A 21,728-nucleotide genomic window follows, 5' to 3' on the forward strand; every position below is an offset into this window, starting at 1 on the left:
TTTTCTACTTTGGTGTAGCCTCAGTAACACTGGCACTGTTTGGGTACCTGTTTGGTGAATTAGCGGCCCGTGTTTCGGTCATTCCGTCCTCTACCCGTGGCTGAGTGGGGGTATGACAGACACCCCCACCTGGGGAGGGTGCACCTAATAGCGGGAGATGACAGAGGGCTGCTTCTGAAATGGGTTTTCATATCTTCGGCCCCTGGAGATACGGGCAGAGGTACTCAGTCAATTGGGGGTTTGGGGGGACTTCCTGCAGGATATTTAGGGCTATAAGGATCGTGGACGGATTACCTCTGCCCTCAAGGATTTTTCAGGGGAAGAGGCAGACATCTCAGCGTAACTGGGTACAATGCATTATGATTAATTGTATTGCAAAGGTGCAGCGGAGGGACAGCCCTCTGCCTGCAGAGGGAGGGGAGGCTTCTGAAGAAGAGGAGCTCAAGAATGAGTAAGAGCCGCCGGGAGAGGATGAGGAGGGCGTTTCCAAGGGATAGAAAACAGGAGGATGTGCGCCCTGGGTTGTTAAGATGGATTAAAGGGTATATTTTAGGGGAGGGAAGCAGATCAGGGACAGCTGTAGGGACTGAAGTTGGAAATGTAGTTTTCAGTTATCCAAAGGCATATCTAGAGACTCCCCGGGGGGGGGGTCTTTATCCCCTGGGTCCAAACGAGGACCGTGTCAAAATGAGAAAATTAAGAGCTATGTCAAGAGCTTTATTTATTTATTTGGCATGAAAGTGCCCTTCTTTTAAAAAAAAAAAAAAAAAAAGAAAGAAATCGCGGTGATGCGAGTTGTTTGTTTCTCACTTCATTTGGTTTTGTTTTGGCATCTTGACAAAATAAAGGTCTGGCCGTTCTGTGCCAGCAGGGAAGTTTCCAGGTCCAGATTCCTGGAGCTGCTGCTGGAGCGTCACTGAGCTATCTGGAAATAAGGAGCAAGTACACGGCCGATTGATCTCCTAGGAGGACGGGCAAAGCTCTGGGACTCGTGCGCAATTTTTGCTGATGAGGATCGCAGATGTGGTGACGCTCCCGGTGGGGCTGTAGGGGAGCCGAGGGCAGAGGCAGTTTGATCTGTTTTGATGGCTTTAATCCCTGCTCTCCCTTGTGAGAGGTGTGAGCTATACGGGATGCCTCTCCGTCCTCCTCTGCTTTGGGCTCCGGCCCCCTCCCTGGGAGGGAGTAGAACGTGTCCAAGCTCTGCGTGCAGCTCAGACTTTATCGCCCATCTTCCTGCCTTTCAAAGCGAGGGCTGACAACTGTGATTTCTCATCTCCAGGTGCAAAGGAAATCGCCCCTTGTAAGTGTCTGCGCGTCTCAGCTCCCCCCCTCCCCCCAGGGCTGTTTCAGTGTCTGTCAGTTGAATTTGCACTAATGAGATTATGAAGTCGGGTGTGTTGAAACGTTCACAAAGTTTTGCCCAGATCAGTTCAAAATTCCGAAGGTAAGAACTTGAGTGAATCAATATAGTAGTAATTTCAAATCTTGAGCTGTCCCTGTTAGGGCATTTCAGTCATTTCTTGGAAACAAGAGAGCCATTGGGCCCCCCCCCCCGCCCCCGAAACAAAGGTACGTGAAGAGGGGTGTGGGGCGGGTGGGCTGCTCAGGTGGGAAGGGGGTTTCAAGCCCTCTGTGGCGATGTTCAGTTTGCTCGATAATTTCCTACTCTAGTTGGGATTTTACTCTACAGATGGTTTGCCCAAGGCCTCGCAGCAGTTTTGGTCAAAAATGTAAGCAATCATGACAAAAGGAACTGGGCGGGGGGGGGGCATCCCAGAGGGCAACAGGGAAGATGCAACCTGGGGAGGGTGCACCTAATAGCGGGAGATGACAGAGGGCTGCTTATGAAATGGGTTTTCGAAGCTTCGGCCCCTGGAGATACGGGCAGAGGTACTGAGTCAATTGGAAGGCCTGGAGGCTGGCAAGGAGGGGGCAAATGAGAATTCGTTGTTGCTGAGGCAACCACGGCTTAGAAGAAGCAGCTGAGGCTTATGGAAACAGCGGAGACCTGAATTCTTGTCTTAGGTCCGCTGTGTGACTTTGGGCAAGCGGCACCACCCTCCTGGGCCTCAGTTTCCCCAGAATAAAATGAGGACAGGGCACCGCTGAAGTCCCTTCCAGCTCTATTCTATTCTGAGACTCTAAGCAAAAGGGTCCTGCTTCCCCCTTTTGTTCCCTCCTGAGATGCAAGCTCCCTGAATCTGGGGCTGAAACTCTGTCCTGGGCTGAGCTTTGGATTCCTAGGGAGCAGGGCCCTGGGGGGAGGGAAGGGGGAGGGCTTGAGCCAAGTGGAGGCAGCCGGGGATCCAACTGCACACACACCAACAACAGCTCACCAGAAGACCAAGAGCAGCCCGGTGAGGGACGGCATTCTGCACTCCAGTGCTCTAGAACAAATGGTGCCCAGAGGCAGCCCTGGTTGCTCCATATATGAGCAGGTGAAATTTGGGAAGCTAAGCTAGTTGTAGAAGAATCTCCCCTCTCGTGTACACACACACACACACACACACACACACACACACACACACACACCAGCTTCAGGCCCACCTCTGGGTCTTTGGTCCTGTTCTCCTATTTATGGGCTCCTCCCATTTGCCCCTCAACCTTTTCCAATTTTACTCACAGACAAAGGCCCTAACCCCTCATCCAGAGTCCTTTTCTTGTGTTGATGGCTCTTGTGGACAAAGCAGAGACAAGTTGTAGGCCTCCCTCTGTCCTCTCCCCACTACACAGACTGACCTTGTCTAGATAAAGAGCTATTCATTGTCTCCCAGAGTAGCAAGATGCTGGGTAAAAATCAAGGAAATCCTGACACACGTTACAACGTGGATGAACCTTGAAGACGTTACGCTAAGTGAAATAAGCCAGTTATACAAGGAAAAATATTGCTGATTCTACTTACGTGAGGTCCCCAGAGTAGTCAAATTCATAAAGACAAGAAAGTATAGGCACTTCCCTGGTGGCGCAGTGGTTAAGAATCCACCTGCCAATGCTGGGGACATGGGTTCGAGCCCTGGTCCGGGAAGATACCACATGCCGCAGAGCAGCTAAGCCCATGCGTCACAACTACTGAGCCTGCGCTCTAGAGCCCGCGAGCCACAACTACTGAAGCCTGCGTGCCACAACTACTGAAGCCCGCGTGCCTAGAGCCCGTGCTCCGCAACGAGAGAAGCCACAGCAATGAGGAGCCCGCGCACCACAACGAAGAGTAGCCCCCGCTCGCCACAACTAGAGAAAAGCCTGCGCACAGCAACAAAGACGCAACACAGCCAAAAATTAAAAAAAAAAAAAACAAACAATTTAAAGAAGAGGTGGATTTGGAGGGTGAAGTAAGAGGACAGAAATAATTGGGGTTGATAGGAATGTGCAGCTGTGCTGTGATAGGTAAGGAAGGAACAGAGAACTGTGGGAAAAAAGACAGTAAATGGGAGTTAAGGATGCCTATGTCGGTGGTGAGCACACCTCGTTGGAAGAAGCCAGTTCAAAATGTGAATGGCTCATGCTTGCCATGCACAGCGCTGGAAGTCCATGAGAACCAAGGTTCGTTGAGACCTTGGGAAGATGAAACTCTTATCTCTTCTACTCTCTGTCTCTGATTCCTGTTGATCTATGTCACTTCCCGTCATGCTTTTCCATTGGCCCCAGAAGCTTGCCAGGGACACCCTGCTAATTAATTGCCCCTGGCCTGTAAGCACAAGTGTGCTTTTGTCAAGATTTCTAGGTCTGGGGAAAAACCAGTTTTGGGCTCTTGTGGCATCCCTGCTGGTCCTGGTTCCAGAGGCCTTTCTGCCTAGGACTTTCCTGGGACATCAGATTACCGTGCTATTATTTCATTTAGCATTTACTGGACACCTACCTCAGGGCGGAAAGTGACCTTGGAGGTCATCTAATTTAGCGCTCCTGAAATGTCCATGTGCATGGGAACCACCAGGGGACCTTGTTAAAATACAGCTCTGATGCAGTAGGTCTCGGGCGAGGTGGGGCCTGAGGTTTTGTGGCTCTGACACTTGCAGGTGAGGTCGACGCTGCTGATCCCTGAACCACACTCTAAGCAGCGAGAACCTTGTCCAGCAAGGCTCAGCCCCGACTACACACTAGTATCATCTGAGCTTTTGAAAAATACGGCAGCCTGAGCTTCACTCCCAGATATTATCATTTAATTGGTCTGATACAGCCAGTCTTTGTTTAAATTGCTGCCCAGTTGATGCTGGTGAGTAACAAGTGTTGAAAACTGCAGCTCTGATCGAACACCTTGATTTTACATCTTTCTTATTGAAACTATCAGAAAAAATCCCACCTCCTCTGCCCCACCTGTCCCTCCAGTTGACCTGGAATCTAATTTCCTGTTGTATGAAAATTAGCTGTTGTAATATCATATAATAATAAAACATAACATTTATTGAGTATAATAGCATCATTCTAAGTACCTTACATTTAAATCTCATAATATCCATGAGGTACGTATTATTATAATTATCCTCATCTTTTAAGTTTTATTTTATATTGGAGTATAGTTGACTTACAGTGTTGTGTCAGTTTCAGGTGTACAGCTAAGTGATTCAGTTACACATATACATATATCCACTGTTTTTCAGATTCTTTTCCCCTACAGAATATTAATTAACATTCCCTGGGCTATACAGTAGGTCTCTGTTGAATATCTGTTGTATGTATAGTAGTGTATATATGTTAATCCCACACTCCTAATTTATCCCTCCCCTCCACATTTCCCCTTTGGTAACCATAAGTTTGTTTTCAAGGTCTGTGAGTCTGTTTCTGTTGCGTAAATAAGTTCATTTGTGTCATTCTTTTAGATTCCACGTATAAGTGATATCATATGGTATTTGTCGTTGTCTAAGGTACCTCACTTAGTGTGGTAATCTCATCCGTGTTGCTGAGATGGCATGATTTCCTTCTTTTTGATGGCTGAGTAGTATTCCACCGTGTGTATGTACCGCATCTGCTTTACCTCATCTTTTTTATATTGATAGATGTGAAAACTAAGGCACAGAGAAGTAAAGTAACTTCCGTAGGTTACACAGCCTGTAAATGATAGAACCAGAGCTGAAACTCAGGAAGTCTGCTTCCTGAGCAAACTCTCTTATCCATTACATCATTTAGTCTCCCTGTGCAATGCCAAAGAAAGCAGCAGTGCTGACAAGGATTAAGGAAATGTGTGCTTTTCAATTAAAACCTGTTTTTTTAATTGCTATGCTATTTTTTTCAGTCTGAGTTTTCACTGTTTTTATGGATCAAGTTCATTTCAGTTTCAAACATCAGTAGTGATACAAAGCTGTGTGTGTGTGTGCATGCACACGTGTGCGTGTACCCTTTCTGTTTTCTGTTCCATCTGTCTCTTCAGCAGCCCTTTGCACTGGAGAGCTGTGCAGCAGGAATACTTACAGTTCATGAATGGAGATGGACCCAGGTCCAGGACGATGTTCTGAGATGGATTTCAGGCTGTATCTCCCCCTTCCACAGGGTTTGAAGAATCCCACAGGTTCCAATCTGGCAAGACTTATTACTAGGGTAGCCTCCAGTATAATCGGCCCATCTGTCCCTTTGATCCCTAAGCATATACCTCTCTTAAACAGAGATGTTCCCCTTTGCTCATAATTCATCACAGCCCAGATCTGTTGCAGACTCTGAGCTAGACAGTTCGGGTGCCAGCAGTGCTGGAAGGTCTTACCATTGACAGGTAGTCTGTCTCTTGTAATATCTTACACAGTGTGGTATCCAGTGGAGGGAGAAGAATCTTCAAACTACTAGTCTAAATAAAGCATCATGAAATGCCCCCGAACCAAGCATACTATAAGATGAAATCTACTGGTTGGCAATTGCTATCAGTTTGGATGTTATGTATTTTTATGGTTCTCCTTTGTGACTGGACTGTTCTCAAGTTAAAGAAGTCTTACTGGCCAGAGAGGGGAATAGTGGCAATTTCATACGGTTCAGCCAAAATCGATTCAGAGAATTTCGGAGTCGGAAGTTTTTTGAGGCTATCAGGCCCTCTTTCAAATATCTGAATGCCCTTTATGTCGCCCTATCAATGATTGCTCAGCTTCTGTCCAAACACCTCTAGTGTCAGGGAATCCATTACCTTACAGGGCAGTCAGTTCTGGTTTCAGATCATTCATATTGTTAAAGTTCTTACTTAGAACGAGTTCAAACCATGACAGTGTAATTTCTACAGAATTTCTACAGTGTAACTTCTAGAACAGTGGTTCTGTTCCCTAGATTCGCACGTACTGGTTCCTCTTCCATCTAACAGTTTTGCTTTAAGCGATTTCAAACAGTTATTACATCTTCCTGTGTCTTCTTTTTCTCCAAATGAGGTATCCTTTTTAAGATCCCATGACGTAACAAGCCATTCGCCCTCCTGGTCTCTCTCCTCTGAGTGCCCACCGTGTTACTGAGGACCAGTTAAAAGCCCAGTTCCCTCCATGTGGAGTTTGATGGGTTGCCACCTCACTTTCCTTGGACACCCACTTTCTATTAATGATACATTCCGAGGAGCATGCCAACCAAGAACACAGAGCTTGTGGTTGACCTTGGCAACCCAAGTCCAGCTTCCCTCGGGGCCTCACGACATCCTAAGGCAGAGGCGGGAACAGCCAGATGTTCATTTTGTACCTCCTCCCACAGCTGGCTTTGGCTGGGATGCAGCACTCATGATATCTGAGGGGCTTCAAGACTGGCACTTTCTCTGAGTTGCCACATCCTGCGGCTCTGAGAAAGGCGCTGCACCTCTTTAGTAGCAGAGCCCCCAGGAGGCCCACCAAACACCCAGGTATTCAGATTCCTCCCTGCTGTGCCCTCTGACACTCAGGAGGCACTGTCAGCCCTCTGCACCCCCTTCCTCTTTTTCCAACAAAGCACATATCAGACAGATTGATCTCCCCTGCCAGGATCTCCCAGGATGCCGCCTTTCTGTCACTTGTTTGTCTTCATCAGGCTTCGAGGATCTGGGTGTTTCTATGTGTTATCTATTTTAGACTGAAGGAAACAGGCAGATTCCCTTGGAAGCAGTTCAGCAAATAGCTGGGCTCAGAATGAGCTACTGTCTATTTCAGAACCTTTCTACCCACTTCGCTGGGACTACCGGCTGCCCCGGGGCTGCAGCCAGCTGTGCTGGGCAAACCATACCACGCCATACCACGCCATGCCACGCCACGCCACTCCACGCCACACATCACTCCATACCATACCATACGATACCATACCATACCTCCCATAACTGACCAGAGGGGTGACGGGCACTGCTCATTGTGCTTGGATGCCCATCCCTCAAGCCAGATGTGACCGATCAGCCACCTGAGTTGCCCACAGCTCTTCATTGCTTTACAGCCCTTGAAGCAAGGGAGGGGGATAACCAATAAACACGTGAAAAGATGTTGAACATCATTAGCCAATAGGGAAATGCAAATCAAAACCACAATGAGATACCAGTTCACACCCACCAGGATGGCTAAAATAGATGATAACAAATGTTAGTTAAGATGTGGTGAAATCGGAATTTAGAATTGTTGAGAATGGAAATGGTGTAAAATAGTGTAAAATAGTGCAGACGCTTTAGAAAACAATCGGGCAGTTCCTCAACATGTTAAACAGAGAGTTACTATATGACCCAGCATTTTCATCCTGTGTATATACCCGGAAGAAATGAAAACATAATCCCCACAAGAACATGTACACGAACATTCATAGCAATATTATTCATAATAGCAAAAGGTAGAAAATAACCCACATTTCCAAGTGAATAAATTAAAATGTACTGTGTTCAAGCAATGGAATATTATTCAGCAATAAAAAGGAATGAAGTATGGAAAGATATCCCATCTTCATAGATTGGAAGACTTAATACTGTTAAAATGGCAATAATCCCCTAAGTAATATGTAAATCCAACACAGTCTCTATCAAAATCCCAGCTGGAATTTTTGAAGAAATTGACAGTCTGGTTCTAAAATTCGTATAGAAATGCAAGAAACCCAGGAAGGTAAAAACAATATTAAACAAGAATAAAGTTGGAGGACTCTCACATCCTGATTTCAAACTTACTACAAAACTATAGTAATCAAGACAGTGTGGTCCAGGAATAAGACGTATAGGATAAAGGAATAGAACTGAGAGTCCAGAATAAACCTTTACATTTATGGTCAGTTGGATTTTAAAAAGGGTGTCAAGACAAATAGAAAAAAAAATATTTTTCAACAAATTGTGTTAGATATTCACTTGCAAAAAAATGAAGTCGGACCTTTACCTCTTTGTGAGCTTGGATTATTCAGTGGTTTCTTAGATATGACACCGAAAAGCACAAGAAACAAAAAATAGATAAATTGGACTTCACCAAAATTTAAAACTTTTGTGCTTCAAAGAACACCAATGTATATGTATTCTTATATATAGAATACATAAGGAATTCACACAGATCAATAACAAAAAGACAAATGACCAAGTTTAAACAATGAACAAAGGATCTGAATAGACATTTCTCCAAGACACATACACAAGTAAGCACATGAAAGTATGTTCAACATCATTAGTCACTAAGGAAATTGCAAATCAAAGTTACAGTGAGATACCACTTCACACCAACTAGGCTGGCTAAAGTTAAAAAGACAAACAAGAGCCAGTGTTTGAGAAGATGTGGAGAAACTGAACCCTTATACACAGCTGGTGGGAACGTAAAGGAGTGTGGCCACCTCGGAAAGCAGGCTGGCAGCCCCGCAAAATGTTAAGCATAGAGCTACCACATGACCCAGCAGTTCCACTTCTGGGTATATGCCCAAGGAAATGAAAACATCTGTCTGCACCAAAACGTGGACACGAATGGTTACAGCAACATTATTCACAATAGCCAAAAGGTGGAGACAACCCAAATGTCCATCAGCTTGTGAATGGATAAATGAAGTGTAGTATAACTATACGATGGAATATCATCTGGGCATAAAAAGGAATGAAGTGCTGATTCATGCCTCAACATGTATGAACCTTGAAATCATTATGCTAAGTGAAAGAATCTAGTCACAAGACAACAGATTATATAATTGCATTAATATGATGTGTCCAGAGTAGGGAACTTTATAGACTCAGAAAGTAGATTTGCATATAATAGTATTATATATAGTCCATTTATATAGACAGAAAGTGGTTGCGTAGGGCTAGAGGGTATGGGAAATGATAGCTAAAGGATATGGAGTTTCTTTTTGAGGGGATTGATGTGCAAATCTGTGAATATACTAAAAGCCATTGAATGTCATCCTTCAGATGGGTGAATTGTATGGTTTGTTACTTAACTCTCGATAAAGCTGCTAAAAACAAAAAGTGTAGAAAATCATTCTGACTAAAAATGAGTAAATCATCATTAATGTAATTGTTGGCTCTGCTTGCTGCTGGCTATGTGACATTGGGCTGGGTGACTTCTCTACCTTGGTCTCCTTTTTTATGAAATGGGAGGAGCCATGTCTAATTCACGGTCCCCTTTTGCCTCTTGCCTGCCCTCGTCTCTCTGCCTCTAGTTTTTCCTCCCAGTCATTCTAAGTTGCACACATCTTCACTGAAGTTTTCTTACCGCACAGGTCAGATCACACCTCTCCATGCTTCAGACCTTCAGTGGCTCCCTGCTACTGAATAAAGGACAAACACCGTCCCCTACCAGTGTTTGGGGATCACACATGCCATGTTTGATCACGCATGCCTTCCCTCCGCCGGGCTTCTCCACCTTCCTAGCTCCTTGGGCACTTGGCACAGAGGCCAAAGCAGGCTCTTCTCCTTTCTCCAAACTGAAGGACTGCTTCCTGCCTCCACAAATTGACTGACATTGACTTTTGGCTGTCACAGCCTACCCAACCTGCACAGTCCTGCTCAGTGCCAGCCCGGCTCTGACTCCTGTCTTGCTGGGATCTCGGGCCCAGCACTCACCTTCTCTGGTCCTGCTTTCCTTTCCTATAAAATGATGGAATTGGACTACCTGGATATTCTGAGGAATAAGAATTCCAGGTTCATAAAAAGGTGCTCAGCATCACTAATCACCAGGGAAATGCAAATCAAATGACAGACACCTAAGTGTCTGTCAATGGATGAATAGATAAAGAAAATGTGGTGTATTCACCTAATGGAATATTATTCAGCCACAAAAAAAGAAGGAAATCTTGACATTTGTGACAAAATGATTGGGCCTTGAGGACATTATGCTGAGTGAAATAAGTCAGAGGAAGACAAATACCGTATGATCTCACTTATGTGGAATCTAAAAAACAAACAAATCCCAAAATGAGCTCACAGATACAAAGAACTGATGGCTGGTTGCCAGAGGCTGGGGTCGGAGGGGTGAGCAAAATGAGTGAAGGGGGTCCAAAGGTACAATCTTCCAGTTATAAATAAATCAATCCTGAGGATATGATGTACAGCATGGTGACTATAGTTAACAACACTGTATCGTATATTTAAAAGTTGCTAAGAGAGTAGATCTTAAAAGTTCTCATCACAGGAAAACAAATTCTAACTATGTGTGGTGACGGTTGTTACCTAGACTTACTGTGGTGACTCACATTTGCAAATACCAGATCAGTATGTTGTACACCTGAAACTCGTATAATGTTATATGTCAATTATATCTTAATTTTAAAAATTAGGGGGAATTCCCTGGCTGTCCAGTGGTTAAGACTTCGCCTTCCAATGCAGGAGGTGCAGGTTCGATCCCTGGTCGGGGAGCTAAGATCCCACCTGCCTTGTGGCCAAAAAACCAAAACATAAAAAACAGAAGCAGTATTGTAACAAGTTCAATAAAGACTTTAAAAAATGGTTCACATTAAAAATTAGGAAAATAAAAGAATTCCTTGGGATGTTCATAGGTTTTTTTCAAAAGAGGGTGGCATGGTCAAGTAAGTTTGGGAAATCCTAACTGCGGACCTTCTCAGAGCCTTTAATTTGCTAATGGGCATTGTGAGCTACCCAGAAGGGGACATGAGTTGCAAACTTGCCCAGGATTTAAAACTACACACGTGCTTGAACACACACACACACACACACACACACACACACACACACACTCTCTCTCTCTCTCTCTCCCTCTCTCTCTCTCTCTCTCTCTCTCTCTCTCTCTCTAAAGGAATATCTTGCCCTACAGAATACACACAGGAAATGCTGGACTAGTTAATAGTAAGGATCCTTCTGAATCCAAAAGATAAAAACAAAAATTAATATCTGAAAATTGCTGCCTTTCTGAGTCCTCCCCCACCCTTGAAGCTATCTGACCCCTCTGACTCTTATGATAACTTATGTGTCTCTTGTGGAGCACTTATATCATTCTGCTTTATAAAGTGAAAAAGATTCATTTTGATTTGTGTCCAGCATAGTTTAGTGAAAAAAAAAAAAAAACAGATCTTGGAGTTAAATAGAGTAGCTGGGTTCAGATCCTGGCTCTGTAACTAGCCTGCTCTAACTTTGGGAAAATTAAAATCTCAGAGCCTCAGTTTCCTCATCCTAAAAATGGGAACACTCAAACCTCACCTAGAGGTTGCGAGGGGGAAACTATTAGACACCAGGCCCTGGGCATCGTCCGCTCACTGGAAACTATCATTATTATCATTATCTCTGAATGGATTCCCTCCCTGTAAGCTCCTTGAGGGCCTCACCACATCCCAGCCTCCTGTGTACCGTCCCCAGGCCTATGTGCTTCTGAGCACAAAGTATAATTGTCATAAACATTGAACGAAGTTAATTCTGTTGAAGTTAATTAATTGTGGGCTTTTCATGAAGAAAGTCGGCATTTCCACTTTCTGCTCAGGCTGTTGGGTTCGGGGTCCTGGCACTTTTCTGTTGAGTGACCTTCACACAGGTTTGTGCAAGATCCACATTTTATTTTTACTGGGGGTTAGGATTCCTTCTAGGCCAATGCCAGGGCAGCTCAGAGAGAGGAAACTAAGCAAGAAGCAAGGCCATGGAATTGGGGCAGCAAATTCTATGCAATTTGTATATATTTTCTTCCTTGTGAAGCCCCAGGAGTGTCCTAAGTCCCCTTGGGTGCCGTGGGTGGAACGTGGGACAGCATGTGACCCTACAGACACCACTCACGTTAGCTGCATTCGAACTCGCCGGTGTTTTCTGATGATTTGTCACGAAGGACATTAGGGCTAAATCACGTCTGCCTCTTGGTCTTGAAGCATATGCAGTTTATAGGGAAGACTAGACTTCCAGGCAAAAAGAGTAAGAAAACTCAGAAGCTGGCAGGCTTCCCTTGAATCCTTTGATTCAGCTAACTTCCTTTGTTCTCTGCACCAAGCAGCCCTTACCTCTGCTGTGTTAACCCTCTATTTGCCATTCTTTGTTTAATCTGTCTTCCATGCTAGGGTGTAAGCTCCACGAGGCAGGGGCTGTGTCTTCCTTCCCGCCCTGTCACCAATACCTGCCGTAGCTCTGATCAGGTGCTCACACAATCCTGCACGCATTCAACAGTTGGATTGAAACTAGAGCGTGAAGTTCAACCTCTGTTAGACTGTGTGTCAGAGGTGAATTGTTAGAGAATTCAGAGAAGGGAGAGTTCCACAGAGGGGCTGAGACTCCAGAGGGTCCTGTACGATTTGGGGTAGTGTTGGGGAAGGCGGAAGGCAGGTTTGTGGAAGCAAGCGTGGATACTGTCTGTGCTGGAACGGTCGCTGCCCAGCTCAGGGCCTTGTAACGCATGCTTTCTGAGCTCAGCTTGCAGGCATTTCCTCGATGTTGTTAGGAAGAGAAGGAGGAAGGAGCAGAGAAACAGCAGATGGGGTGGGGGGGGGCCCTCCATTCAGCCTCCGCTCTTTCTGTCACACGCCCTGCCCCCAGCCCGAGGCTCCACGCTGGGATTCCAGCTCGGCGTGTGGCTCTTGCTAACAGGACTGGAACAGCAGGGGAAACCGCAGGGCACCGTCTGGCAGGCTGGGCATCTTTATCTGCTGGCAAAGGGAGGATTGATAGAGTAATTTGTCTTGTTACAGGAGAGCCCCATGGCAAGAAAATGGGAAAGCCATCAGCTTAGCTAGTGGGGGATCAGGTCCCACAGAGAAGGCTCCCATTTCTATCGCCTTCCTCCATCTGTGACTTGGCACCCCTGCCTACAGCTAAGAAGCCTGCTCACCTGTGCTTTGTGCAGAATAGCCATGGCTGTCTTGCTCCACCTAAAGCAGCCAACTGATACAGCATCACCCTGGCAAAAGCTCCCGTTCTCCTTGGCGCCATCCACTGCTGGCCAGGTGTGTGAACTTGGGCAAATCACAGCCTGTAGTCCTGTGCCTGGAAGAGAGTAAGCACTCAATAAATGCGGCTATTATACTTAATAATAATGTCATTGCAGACAACTCTAGAAAGATAGCAGGGGTTTAGGGCAGGTGACTTTTGTTAAGTTTTTGTATCTGTGTTTATTTCTCTACCCTGACACAGGCTCTCTGGGTCAGAGAAGGGACCTAGATAAATGATGCTTCCCAATGCTGCTCTCTTGAAACAGTTTCTCAAACTTACAGAAAAGCTTCATGAACATTATGAAGAGCTTTTCTTCCTAAACCATCTGAGAACACAGACCTTAGGCCCCATCACCCACAGTTCTTGAGAATTTTCTGTAAGCAAGCGTTTTCCCCTCCACAACCACCAGAGTCAGGAAATCAACATTGCTGCCTTACAACAGAGGCCATCTGATCCTCGGGCACCATCCCAGTTTCAACAGTTGTCCCAGTAATGACCTTTATAGAGAAATGATTCAGTCTAGGATCTCACGTCGCGTCACGTCGCACCAAATCTTTTCATTCTTCTTTAATCTGGAACAGTTCCGTGGTTTTTCCTTGTCTTTCATGACATTGACATTTTTGAAGATTACAAGCCAGTCCTTTTTAGAAAACCCCTCAGTCTGATATCTGCCCTCTTGATTGGGTTCATGCATCTTTGACAGGAATATCACAGCAGGATACTGGGTTTCCTTATTATATCCTAGCCAGTGATGCACGGTATTTAAATATGACCCATTACTGTTGGTGTGCCTTTTGATCATTTGAGTAAGGTGCTATCTGCCAGGCTTCTCCACTGTAAAATCATTCTTTTGCTCATTGTAGACAATAAGTAATTGGGGAGGAGGGGACGATTTTGCGACTACAAACATCCCATTCCTCGTCAAACTTCACATTTATTTATCTATTTATATCAGTTTGGATACAGGGTTTTCTGTTTTTTCCCACTGAATATATTTATTTATTTGGTCAATCCCTCTGTATGTAAGCAATCTCCAATTGCTGCCTCTTCTTCACTTTCTTATGAGGAGTTCTTTTTTAAAAAATTTTTATCGTGCTAGTTGTGTTATGTTCTGTTAGTTTCGGGTGTACAGCAAAGTAAATCAGTTATGCATATACATATATCCAGTCTGTTTTAGATTCTTTTCCCATATAGGTCATTACAGAGTATTGGGTAGGGTTCCCTGTGCTGTACAGTAGGTCCTTATTAGTTATCTATTTTATATGCGGTAGTGTGTATGTGTCAGTCCCAGTGCAGAGTTCTTCCCACACAGACTCTGGCATCCTGTGCTGGGTCACCCCTTCCCCACGTGGACTCCTTCTTATCCTGCTCAGGCTCTGACTCTGCTCTGGGCTCCCTTATCCTGCCCTACACCACTGCATGGATGTCTACCCTGCTCAGTCCTTCTTGATGGCTTTCGCACTGAATTGTTAAAAAAAAAAAAAAAGAGGGCTTCACTGGTGGCGCAGTGGTTGAGAATCTGCCTGCCGATGCAAGGGACACGGGTTCGAGCCCTGGTCTGGGAAGATCCCACATTCCATGGAGCAACTGGGCCCGTGAGCCACAACTACTGAGCCTGCGTGTCTGGAGCCTGTGCTCCGCAACAGGAGAAGCCGCGACAGTGAGAGGCCCGCGCACCACGGTGAAGAGGGACCCCCGCTCGCCGCAACTAGAGAAAGCCCTCGCACAGAAACAAAGACCCAACACAGCAAAAATAAACAAATAAATAAAATTTAAAAAGAAAAAAGAAAAGAAGAGCCCTAATTCAAGAGTGAGACACACACACACCCTGCCCCAGGTTTTCCACGGATCTGGTACAGAAAGCAAGCTGGTGAGGGGAATAAAAAACAGCTACTTACCAACAGGCAAAGCTGGTTAATGGTGGTAAAAGTCCAGATACGTTTATGGAAAGAAGAATATTCTGAAATGACCCAAGGTGGGATTCTGGGGTGCTAGTAATGTCCTATAATGTAACTGCCATTGGCAGATAAGTTATTGACGCCATTGGATTGTCAGTGTTCTCTCTCTGAGAGAATGATGTTACAAATAATGAGGAATGATGTGTGAGTATAGATTGTGGCAGGAAAGACTCAGGCTTTCCCACTTAGTACACACGTGAACTTTGTGATAAAATCATGGATCAGATCTGGGACCTGCATAGCCATTTTACAAATGAGGAAACTGAGGCCAGAGAAAGGTGATGATTATTCAACATCACACAGATGAGAGCTCAAATTTCCTGACTGCTAAATGGGACTCCTTCCACTGCAATTTCAAAACCAGTACATTTTTTTCTTATACTTTTCTTAAATTTCTTCTCATCATACTCTTGTCCCAGGTCTTCCTTCCCCAGTCCAGCCTCATTTGTAAATGAACTTTTTATTTATGCACTGTATACATAGAGAAAAATAAACAGATCGTAAGTTTCAGCTCAATGCGTTTTCACAAGGTGGACACATCAGTGTAACCAATTAAGAAATAGATCAAGAAATAGACCATTGCTAGAACCCAGAAGCCCCGCTCCTCCCAAGTCCCTCCTGTCACTGTCCACCTCTTCCCTAAAGAAAAATTTTCAGACATTTGCAGACTTTCCACTTTTTTCTGTTATAGCTTTTTAACTTAATCCTACTCCGGGCAGACTATTCACTGAATGTTTCAATCCTTTGACGTTTACTGACAATTCTTTATGGCTCAGAATAGGGTCTGTTTGGTAAATGTTCCATTTCCTTTGGAAAGAATGTATATCTTGGAGTTAATGGGTTTAGAGTTCTATATATGTCAATTATATTGAGTTTATTAATCACATTCAAATATTCTCAAACCTTATTGATTATTGTGTCTGCTTGTTCTATTGATCATAGAACAAGATGTGTTAAAGTCTCCCACTTTAAACTTTCTGTGTCCTGGTATTTGAGGTGTGTCTCTTGTAAACAGCATATGACTTGTTTTGTTTGGAATACTGCCTAACGATCTTTACCTTCTATTGATATTTGAGTGTTTAGACCATCACATTTATTATAAACGATGACTATTTCAGCTTCTATGTATTATCTTACTATTCATTTTCCATTTGTACCACCTGTTCTATGTTCCTTTTTCTCTCCTTTTTTGCCTTATTTTAGATTATTCAACTTTTGTTATATTTTGTTATATTATATGTTGTCTAATAACTTGTTAGCTATGTATTCTTTTACTATTCTTTTAGTGTTTCGCCTTGAGATTACAAGATGCATTTTGGATTTATTAGAACCTAACATAAAATAGGATTTTCACCTTCCCAAACAATGCCATAATCTTAAAATTTTTCACCTTCCCAAACAATGCCATAATCTTAAAATCCCTTGATTCACTTTACCCTCCTCTTAGCTTTTTAAAATTATAGTCATGCATTTAAATGCTGTATCTATTTTACACTTAATGAGAAATTATTGTTATTGCTTTATCATCTATATTAATTTAAATGTGCTCACATATTTATGGTTTACATTGTTCTTAATTCCTTCCTTCATTTTTCCGTTTCTGCCTGGGAGCATTTTTCCTTCTGCCTTAAGGACTGTTTTTAGAATTTCTTTCAGCCGAACTCCTCCAGCTACAATTTTTCTCAGTTTTTGCTTGTAAATGTTATTTTGCCTTCATTTTTGAAGATTATTTTAACTGTGTAAATAACTTCTGGTTGACAGGTTTTTTGTGTTCTGTTTTCTTTTGGTGCTTTAAAGGTGTCCCGTGGATTTTCTTTCTCCTCAGTAACTCTGTTTTGTTATTTTTCCTTTCATTGTTTTAAAGATGTCTTCAGCAGGCTGCCATTGTAGGAGCCGAGGCAGCTAGCTGTCAGTCTTAGTTTTGCTCTTTTCTTGAAGGGGATGTGTTTTTATTTTCCTCTGGGTGTTTTTAATATTTTCTCTTTATCTTTGGTTTTTAATAATTTTACTTTGATGTGCCTAAATGTGGTTTTCTCTGTATTTATCCCTCTACTGGTTTCTTTTTCTTATTTAGTCTATCTTATATGTTTTGATGTTTTTAAAAAAATTCTTGGTCATTATCTCAAAATATTTTTCTGTGCATTCTGTCTTTTCTCCCCCTCAGCGACTCCAGTTGTTTATATTTAAATTTGTCATCATGTTTCGTACATCTGTTATGTTATTTTCTATACTTTTCCTTCTTTTAAAATATCTGTGCATAAGTCTCTTGTCTGTCTCTAGCTGTGTCTGTCTTCAAGCACACGAATCCTCTCTTCAGCTGTGTCCAATCTGCTCTTTGAACCATCTACGGATTTCTTAATTTCCATTATGGCATTTTTCACTTTTAGAATTCTATTTGATATTTTTCAAGATTCTGTTTCTGTGGTAGATTTCCTGTCTTGTCATCTATTTTCTTGAATATAGTCATAGTTATTTTAAAGTCTGTCAGATAATTCCTATCTGGATCACCTATGTATATATTTCCATTTTCTGTTTTTTCCCTTGGTTCTATTTCTAAGTATTTATTGGATGTTGGATATTGGGTATGTAATATTGTAGAGGCTCTGAATGACCATCTGTCACTCTAGAGAAGAGTTACTCTATCCTGTCCCAGGCAACCGAGGACCAGATCTCTTCAATCCAACATGAGTTAGGTTGGCTTGAGGCACCTTTGCGGTCTTTGTAAGACCCTATTTACAGCTGTTTCGCTGTCACTCCTAGGATGTAGCTCTTCAGACCTTCCACGTCTCCCTATTTCTTCCCATTTCCAGAGTCATGCCATCAATACTGCTGAGTGGTAGCATCTCCTCGCGGGGATAATCATGGCCCCTCTGCCTACCCAGTGTTACACCTTGAACACCAACTCTTACCTCAAACTCCAGGCACAGACACTGCTACCTTCCCTCCTCTCTGCTTACACATTTGTAGACAAGAAGACAGCTTCCACTGCCCTATTACTGTCACTCCGAGCTTTAAGACTCTTTTCTGGGAATTCCTGAGTCACTCAAACCCCACTCCTGTTCTCCTTCCTAGTCTCCCCCACAGGTGACCCACCTATCGCTGCTAGTCCTTCATTCGACTTTCCACTTTATTCTCACCTTCTCCCTTGTAACACGCTGTCCTAGAAAAGTATGGTTTGGGGAGTCACACATACTAGACTTTGAATCCTAGCTCTGTCCTTTACTTGGGAAACTCACCCGGTGTTTCTGAGTTCACCATCCTAGACGATAAAATGAAGATGGCAGCTTTCGCCTCACATTCTTGTTACAGGGAATAAATGACATAATCTGTCTGAAGCACCTAGCCAGAACCGGATGATTTCCTTCCCCTACATGTGCTGAAACCCTGTTCACTTTGCCAGGGTTTTGCCCCCCTCCCTCCCCCACTTCCTCCTGCCCTTCTTCCTTCCTTCCTTCCCGCTGCCCCATTCAAATTTATCGGGAAGAACTGTGAGGTTCTAGCCTCGTTTTGCTGCGCACCTGGTAGCAGGACCTTGAGCAAATCCCCTGCTGTCTCTGAGCTGCCGTTTCTTCCTCTATAAAAGAAGGCGCTGTGGTACATGACCTCTAAGGTCCTGATCCTCTGAAACCTGCTGTGACGAACGGTGCTTCTCGAATCCCATTTCCTTCACGGAGACTTTTCGACTGTTGAAAATAGTGGCAATTCTTTCTCCTTTACCCACATTCCACCGCCTTGTTTGAACATGTCCCCTCTGTTTTATTTTTGCTCTTTACACTAAAAATGTTTATCCATGAGGATTTATGTCAGAATGGCTGGGGGCACGGTGGTGAAGTTATTTCTGCACGTTGATAGGGAGAGTCTTAGCACTGCAAGAACAAAAATGTTGCCCTCAGGGGAAAAGCTGTCCTTCGTGGAGGTTGTGTCCTCTATTCCCACCCTCACGAGAGCCTGAAGACAGTGCTTAGCTGAGTTCATGACACAGTGAAGTATGATCACTCTTCCTCCCTCCTTCCCTCCTCAGTGGAGGCTCACAGAAATACACAAAAGTATTTTGTACCAAAATTCATTTCGATCTATAGATTCAATTCAAACTATTTGTATGTTCGTGCATTCTTTCTTTGATATAAGACGTTGTTATTGAACGCGTATTCTGTGTGAGATACTGTGCCAAGCTTTAAGACTGTAAACACGAATAAGACATAGTTCTTGGGACTCCCCTAGTGGCGCAGTGGTTGAGAATCCTCCTGCCAATGCAGGGGACACGGGTTCGAGCCCTGGTCCGGGAAGATCCCACATGCTGTGGAGCAGCTAAGCCCATGTGCCACAACTACTGAGCCTGTGCTCTAGAACCCACGAGCCACAACTACTGAGCCTGTGTGCCACAGCTACTGAAGCCCGTGTGCCTAGAGCCCGTGCTCCGCAACAAGAGAAGCCACCGCAGTGGGAAGCCGGCGCACCGCAACGAAGAGTATCCCGCGCTCGCTGCAACTAGAGAGAGCCAATGCACAGCAGCGAAGACCCAATGCAGCCAAAAAAAAAATAATAATAAATTAAATTTTAAAAAAAGACATAGTTCTTTCCTCCCAGGAACTCACTGTCTACTTAATTTATTCACTTAACAAATATCTTATTATAGCGTGTCATGCTGGGTTCTCTGGAAGCAGTCAGGGAGCCCGAGTTTAGAGTGTGAGGTGTTTATTAGGGATCAAAATCTGTTGGAGGAGGAAGGAAGAAAGCAGATTAAGCAGAAGAAAAAGTGAAACATGTTTTAGGCCTGACGGAACGTCAGGGACCCAGCGGTGAACTCTGGAGCAGGAACTAGCGACAGTCATGCCGCAGTGGCCCAGATGCAGCCCTTTACGCCCCCTGTGTGTTGATTTCCTAGGGATGCTGTAACCAATGGCAACAACAGAAGTTCCTTCCCTCGCAGTTCTGGAGGCCAGAAGTCCAGCATCAGGGTGTCAGCAGGGCCGTGCTCCCTCCTAAGCTTGCGAGAGCATCCTTCTTGGCCTCTTCCAGCTTCTGGTGGCTCCAAGTGTCCCACTGACTTGTGGCAGCATCCCTCCGGTCTCTGCCTCTGTCTTCACGTGGCTTCTCCTCTGTGTGTCTCAGTCTCAAATCTACTTTTGCCTTTTTCTCATAAGGACATCTGTCACTGGATTTAGGGCCCATTCTAAACCCCAAATGACCTCATTTCGAGATCCTTAACTTAGTTACATCTGCAGAGACCCTTTCTCCAGATAAGGTCTCATTCACAAGTTCTGGGAGTTAGGACATCTTTTGGGGACCACCAGTCAATCCACTACCCCCTGCTTCACTCAGTCACCAAACATGGACTGCCCGCTCCCCAAAGGTATGGCCTTCAGAGGTATCGCTCTCTGCAGCTGAGCCAGACCCTGAAGTTGCTGACAGCGGGAGGGCTGTCTGCTGGCTGTGTTCCCCACAGATGGGCAGCAAGCTCTTCCTCTCAGGGGGTCTGGGTGGCACATCTTAGCTACTACAGAGAGCCAGATTCCATACCGGGAAGCAAAGACAAAGTGGTGACACAGTCAGAGGACATTGCTGCCCTGACCAGGCTTGCAGTCTAGCAAGGGAAGCAGGTGTCAATCATGTAGCCCCAAGACTCCAGGTAAAGTCACCTCGGTGGTCAGGGCTGCCAAGAAGAGGCGTATGTTGCCGTGAGCATATGTAGATGGGAGACCCGAGGGTGCTTGATTCGAGAGGGGAGGGAAATTACTAGAAGGCATTGGTTCATGATGTCTTTTATTTTCTTCTTCCTTTATATGGATTCTCACTTCTGGAAAAATAAAAAAGCTCCAATGGTAGCAGCACATTATCTTACTGAGAGCTGACAATTTCTCTCCCACTCTAAGCCAGTTTGATTTGGGCCCTCTTATATTTTTTGAACTGCGTTGGCGGGGAGAGGGTGTTGATGGAAAACCGAGACGGGCATTTGATCGTAGTGAACCAGCCCCTGTGACCTGTATCGTAACACCTTGTCTTCTGGTCTTTCTCTTCCCCAGCGTGCTGCATTCTCCGACTTGCATGTAGGCTCTTCTTGGACCAGCACAGGACTAAGTGCAAAAAGACTCAAGTTCTAGTTCAAGTTCTGTCACTGACAAGCTATGTGATCTTAGGTAGTTCACGTAACATTCTTGTTTTTAGTTCCTGATACAAAAAAATGAGAAATTTGGTTTCCACTGAAAAACCTTCCCTACTAGAAACAGCATATGATTTTACTATCAAATGTCTTGCCTGTCAGACCACCTTCAGCCTCCATCACCCGCTCATCAGCATGCTTTCTTTCTCCAGTTTGTTTTCTTACCTTCTGGCCGTCGTCGTTTCTGGTTCCCTCTCTCCGTCCCATCCCTACCTTCGCCAGTGGCTTAGCCCCAATTGCAACAGGTAAACTACTCAAGGGTGGAGTAATATTTGTATAGAATCTGCAGATTAATAAATTATTATCATTGTTATAGTAATAATTACACCTTTGTTTTCACCCTGACCTTTGAGCTCAGATTAATCCTGCCCTACCCTCCTAAGTTGACAAG

The 21,728-nt window shown here is 44.4% G+C and overlaps 1 long non-coding RNA gene across 1 annotated transcript in view; it reads left to right on the top strand.

Annotated features, from left to right (window-relative positions):
- The first annotated feature begins 779 nt into the window (after positions 1-779).
- LOC114887796 overlaps positions 780-21,728 on the top strand; it is a 70,442-nt gene continuing 49,493 nt past the window's right edge. Inside the window, exon 1 of the long non-coding RNA XR_003791584.1 lies at positions 780-1,303. This is a non-coding gene — a long non-coding RNA (uncharacterized LOC114887796). The remainder of the gene's footprint in view (positions 1,304-21,728) is intronic.

Source organism: Monodon monoceros, unplaced genomic scaffold, assembly GCF_005190385.1.
Source record: "Monodon monoceros isolate NGI ecotype Baffin Bay Population unplaced genomic scaffold, NGI_Narwhal_1 Super_Scaffold_7, whole genome shotgun sequence".
In the NCBI taxonomy this organism is placed as follows: Eukaryota; Metazoa; Chordata; class Mammalia; order Artiodactyla; family Monodontidae; genus Monodon; species Monodon monoceros.